We start from the raw sequence: 6,588 nt of genomic DNA, 5'->3' as shown, positions 1-6,588 counted from the left end.
CCATTATTTTTCAGCGTTTGAAATACATTGTTCCAGGATCTTCTCACTTTCAAAGTCTGTGATGAAAAATCAGTCGTAAACCTAATTGGTTTACCCCTGAATGTAATCTGCCTCCTTTCTCTCATAGCTTTTAATATCCTCTCCTTGTTCTGTATGTTGGCTATCTTCACAATTATATGTCTTGGAGTTGGTATATTACAGTTTTGGATGTTTGGGGTCCTGTAGGCTTCCAGGATTTGGCAATCCATTCCATCTTTCATCTCTGGGAAGTTTTCTAGGATTATTTCACTCTGTGCCTTCTTCTATCCCAATGACTCTCAAATTTGTTTTTTTTTTATGAGATCCCATATCTCTTGGATAGATTACTCATGAGATTTAAGCATCTTTTCTGTGTTGACTATATTCTTTTCAAGTTGATAAACTTTGTCTTCATTATCTGATGTTTTGACTTCTACTTGATCTAATCTATTTGTAATATTCTCGTTAGAGTTTTTAATCAGGTTTATGGTTTCTTGCATTTGTAGGATTACTGTTTGTTTTTGTTTTTGTTTTTTTTTAAGATCTCTCTCTCCTGGTAAAGCAGTTTGAATTTACTCTGATGTCTCTCCTTTGTGTTGTTAAACTATGCCTGCTAACGTGGATTCCACTGGGAAGGAATTCCGATGTCCGAGCTCCAGTGACGACACTACTCTGGTATGACTGGCCCCAGTCTCCTTGCCGGGGTGCCCTAATGGGGGGGTGTGACTGGACTGTCTCTGTTTGGTTTCAGCTCCCGGTCGCGGCAGGCGGGCAGTCTCCAGCCACCCAGTATCACAGGCCGCGGGCAGGTGACCAGTCGCCAGTGGGTGGGCGTTCTCCTACTGCCCAGTTACGCGGGCAGTGGGTGAACTGTCGCTGGCGGGCCTGCAGGTCACAGCTGCCCAGTCACGAGGGCCTTGCCTCTAGTCTCCTGGTATCTCCTGCTAGTCTTGGTTTCTCCTGTTTTGTTGTTGCAATCTGTCGGAGAGTGGCGGTGGATACTTCAGCTCTCCAAGATGGTGGCCGCTGGTTGCCTTAGTGGAGTGTCCCTTGTGGGGGATGGGGCTGTACCGCTTCCTTCCCCATCTGCAATCCCGAACTCAGCCCGGGGGTCAGTGCGGGCTTGGCTGGTGGGATACCACCGTTTCGCAGCCACTTATCTCCCTGCTTACCAGTTAATCCCTTCTCTGCGGCGCCACGCCTTCTGTAGCCGCGGGGCAGGCCGCGCGAATCAGACAGCCTGGATCTCCAGGGTCACACTGTTGGCTTTTGGGATCCCTGGCACTCTGTGGTTTTGATTTTTTCTGCTTGCCCCTCCCCAGCGCTGGCTAGACAGGTTTTGTTTTGGCTGCTGATGGGAGGGGGGGTTGAAGGTCAGGTGCCTCTAGTTCTCCTTTAGTCTTTATGCAAGCTCACTGTGATACTCCTTTCCCCTGAAAGTATAGGAGATATTTTATGCGAAATCCCCCTATGTATGGGGGCTGAACTGAGTGACACACACCTGTTTTGTTGTTGCAATCTGCCTGAGAGTGGCGGTGGATACTTCAGCTCTCTAAGATGGTGGCCGCTGGTTGCCTTAGTGGAGTGTCCCTTGTGGGGGATGGGGATGTACCGCTTCCTTCCCCGTCTCCAATCCCGAACTCAGCCCGGGGGTCAGTGCGGGCTTGGCTGTTTTGTTGTTGCAATCTGTCTGAGAGTGGCGGTGGATACTTCAGCTCCTCAAGATGGTGGCCGCTGGTTGCCTTAGTGGAGTGTCCCTTGTGGGGGATGGGGCTGTACCACTTCCTTCCCCCTCTGCAATCCCAAACTCAGCCCGGGGGTCATTGCGGGCTTGGCTATTGGGATACCACCGTGTCGCAGCCACTTATCTCTTGCTTACCAGTTAATCCCTTGGGCAATAATCAATGACACAGAAAGTGCTCAGTCGTTCGGAAAATAGGGCACGTGGTGGGGCTGCAAGTGTAACCAGATCCTTGGTGAACCGCCTCTGATGAGTAGGACCTGTCTGGCTGGCAGGAGGAAGGGGAGGAGGGGCCGTAGAAGTGAAACGGCTCTGGACTAACAGGATTGAGAGAGACTCCCAGGAGCCGCCTTACAGGGATTTCTGTGGACGCATAGAGGGCAAAACTCAGCTCGGAAGGCACAGCTCTGCCTACGGAAAGAGAAGAAAATGGATCTCTAAGACCTAATTTTATTTCTTATTTTATTTTATTTTTTCTGTCCCCTTTTCCTTCTTTCTTTCCCCTTTCAAGTTTTATTGTTCTTTCCATTCTCCTCTATTGTATCTATCTCCCTCTCCTTCTTTCTTTTCAAGAGCACCTTCCTTCCCCTTCCCCCCAACTTTCATCCCAAGCATTACATCCTCCATTATGTGTAATTGTCTAAATGCAAATAGGTCAATGTTTCGAGGCCGTTTATAGGGCCCCGAAAAACCTAGCTAATACCAACACCCTGATCCAATCGACTGTTAGTATCCCCCTTCAGTAGAGCAACCTTCTAATGTAGCCAAGATATACTAACCCTTATACCTTCATAGCACCTAACCTAAAGTCCTAAGAACAAACATCAAATCACTATATGCATACAGAATCCAGAAGCCCTGTATAAATTGAATGAATAAATCAGCTTTAAAGCCCAACATCTTTATGCATAATCTCCCACCACAAAGGAGAGACAACAGAGATATACAAAGCCAGAAGAAATGTATAGGAGAAAGCACTTACAAAGCAGTCAAACAGAGATGGAAATAACGTGAACAACATGAAAAAACAAGGGAAAAAGGATTACAGACAATGCAGGACAACTTAAATCTACAGGAGGACCTAGAAGCATCAGAAACATGGACAGGGAAAGAAATCAAGGCATACCTAACTCAGATGGAACAGAATATTAGAGAAGACATGAGACAGCAAGTCCAAGCATTGAAAGTATATTTTGAAAATGAACTAAACAAACAAATTCAAACTGCTTTACCAGGAGAGAGAGATCTTAAAAAAAAAACAAAAACAAACAGTAATCCTACAAATGCAAGAAACCATAAACCTGATTAAAAACTCTAACGAGAATATTACAAATAGATTAGATCAAGTAGAAGTCAAAACATCAGATAATGAAGACAAAGTTTATCAACTTGAAAAGAATATAGTCAACACAGAAAAGATGCTTAAATCTCATGAGTAATCTATCCAAGAGATATGGGATCTCATAAAAAAAAAACAAATTTGAGAGTCATTGGGATAGAAGAAGGCACAGAGTGAAATAATCCTAGAAAACTTCCCAGAGATGAAAGATGGAATGGATTGCCAAATCCTGGAAGCCTACAGGACCCCAAACATCCAAAACTGTAATATACCAACTCCAAGACATATAATTGTGAAGATAGCCAACATACAGAACAAGGAGAGGATATTAAAAGCTATGAGAGAAAGGAGGCAGATTACATTCAGGGGTAAACCAATTAGGTTTACGACTGATTTTTCATCACAGACTTTGAAAGTGAGAAGATCCTGGAACAATGTATTTCAAACGCTGAAAAATAATGGATTCCAACCAAGAATACTGTATCCAGCAAAAGTAAGCTTCAGATTTGACAATGAAATTAAAATCTTTCATGATAAACAAAAGCTAAAAGAATTCGCAGCCAGAAAACCAGCACTGCAAAGCATTTTGGGCAAAATACTACAAGAAGAGGAATGGAAAAATAGTGCCCAAAACTAACAGTGGGAGGTATCTCAGTAAAGGGGGAGGAAAATAACCAAAAAGCAAAACTAGCCAAACTAAAATAAATAAATAAAGAAGCATGACTGGAAGTACAAATCATATCTCAATTGTAACCTTAAATGTTAATGGCCTAAACTCACCAATCAAGAGACATAGGCTAGTAACCTGGATCAAAAAAAACAAATCCAACAACATGCTGCCTTCAGGAGACTCATATGATAGGAAAAGACATACACAGGCTGAAGGTGAAAGGTTGGGAAAAATCATACCACTCACATGGCCTGCGGAAGCAAGCAGGAGTGACCATACTCATATCGAATAAAATCAACTTCAAACCTAAGTTAATCAAAAGGGATAATGAAGGACACTATATCATGTTAAAAGGAACCATCCATCAACAAGACATAACAATTATCAATTTGTATGCACCAAACAATGGTGCAGCAAAGTTCATAAAACAAACTCTCCTCAAGTTCAAGAGTCAAATAGACCACAGCACAATAATTATGGGTGACTTCAACACACCGCTCTCGCCATTAGACAAATCCTCCAGACAAAAGCTGAATAAAGAAACTATATAACTCAATAACACAATCAATATCCTAGACTTAACCGACATATATAGAATATACCAACCATCATCAAGTGGATACACGTTCTTCTCAGCAGCACACGGATCCTACTCAAAGATAGATCATATATTATGCCATAGGGCAACTCTTAGTAAATATAAAGTGTGGAGATAATACCATGCACCATATCTGATCATAATGGAATGAAAATGGAAATCAATGATAAAAGAAGGAAGGAAAAATCCTACATCACATGGAAAATAAACAATATGTTACTGAATGATCAAAGGGTTACAGAAGACATAAAGGAGGACATCAAAAAATTCTTAGAGATAAACGACAATTCAGACACAACATACCGGAATCTATGGGACACAATGAAAGCAGTTTTAAGAGGGAAATTCATCCCCTGGAGGTCATTCCTCAAAAAAAGAAAAAAAAAAAAAAAACAACAACAAATAAATGAACTCACACTACATCTCAAAACCCTAGAAAAGGAAGAGCAAAACAACAGCAAATATAGCAGAAGACAAGAAATAATTAAAATCAGAGTGGAAATCAACGAAATTGAAACAAAAAAAAAACATTGAAAAAATTGATAAAACTAAAAGTTGGTTCTTTGAAAAAATAAACAAGATCGACAAACCCTTAGCCATGCTAACGAACAGAAGAAGAGAGAGAACTCAGATTACCAACATATGGGATGAAAAATGCAATATCACAACAGACACTACAGAAATACAAAAGATAATTAGAAAGTATTTTGAAACCCTATATTCTAATAAAATAGAAGACAGTGAAGATATCGATAAATTTCTTAAGTCATATGATCTGCCCAGATTGAGTCAGGAAGACACACACTACTTAAACAGACCAATAACAAAGGAAGAAATAGAAGAAGCCATCAAAAGACTACCAACCAAGAAAAGCCCTGGACCAGATGGGTATACAGCGGAGTTTTACAAAACCTTCAAAGAAGAATTAATACCAATACTCTTCAAGCTATTTGAAGAAATAGACAAAGAAGGAGCTCTTCCAAATTCATTCTATGAGGCCAACATCACCCTGATCCCGAAACCAGACAAAGACAATTCAAAGAAAGAAAACTACAGACAAATATCTCTAATGAACATAGATGCAAAAATCCTCAATAAAATCCTGGCAAATCGAATACAAAAGCATATCAAAAAAATTGTGCACCATGATCAATAGGATTCATCCCTGGGATGCAAGGTTGGTTCAATATTATCAATAAATATTATACACCACATCAATAGACTTAAAGATAAGAACCATATGATCGTCTCGATAGATGCAGAAAAAGCATTCGACAAAGAACAGCATCCCTTTATGTTCAAAACACTAGAAAAACTAGGGATAACAGGAACATACCTCAACATTGTAAAAGCTATATATGCTAAGCCTCAGGCTAGCATCATTCTAAATGGAGAAACACTGAAGGCATTCCCGTTAAAATCTGGAACAAGACAGGGATGCCCTCTCTCACCACTTCTATTTAATTTAGTCATTGAAATACTAGCCAGAGCCATTAGAGAGACGAAAGAAATTAAAGGCATAAAATAGGAAAAGTAGAACTTAAAACATCACTATTTGCGGAAGACATGATCCTATACCTAGACGACCCAAAAGAGTCTTCAAAGAAACTATTAGAACTAATAAATAAATTCAGCAAAGTGGGAGGATATAAAATCAACATGCATAAATCAAAGGCATTCCTGTATATCAGCAACAAAACTTCTGAAATGGAAATGAGTTAAACCACTGCATTCACAATATCCTCAAAAAGAAAAATAAATAAATAAAATACTTGGGAATCAACCTAACAAAAGAGGTGAAAGATTTATACAATGAAAACTACAGAACCCTAAAGAGAGAGATAGAAGAAGATCTTAGAAGATGGAAAAATGTACCCTGTTCATGGAAAGGCAGAACCAACATCATCAAAATGGCGATATTATCCAAAGTTCTCTACAGGTTCAATGCAATGCCAATCAAAATCCCAACGGCATTTCTTGTAGAAATAGATAAAGTTATCATGAAATTCATATGGAAAAACAAAAGACCCAGAATAGCAAAAGCAATTCTAAGCAGGAAGAGTGAATCTGGAGGTATAGCGATACCAGATTTCAAACTGTACTACAGAGTAATAGTAACAAAAACAGCATGGTACTGGTACCAAAACAGGCAGGTGGACCAATGGTACAGAATAGAGGACACAGAGTCCAATCCACAAAATTACAACTTTCTTATATTTGAT

Source organism: Spermophilus citellus, assembly GCF_964194105.1.
Source record: "Spermophilus citellus genome assembly, chromosome: X".
Classification (NCBI taxonomy): domain Eukaryota; kingdom Metazoa; phylum Chordata; class Mammalia; order Rodentia; family Sciuridae; genus Spermophilus; species Spermophilus citellus.
The sequence above is the reverse complement of the archived record's forward strand: the minus strand, read 5'-3'. Positions refer to the sequence as shown.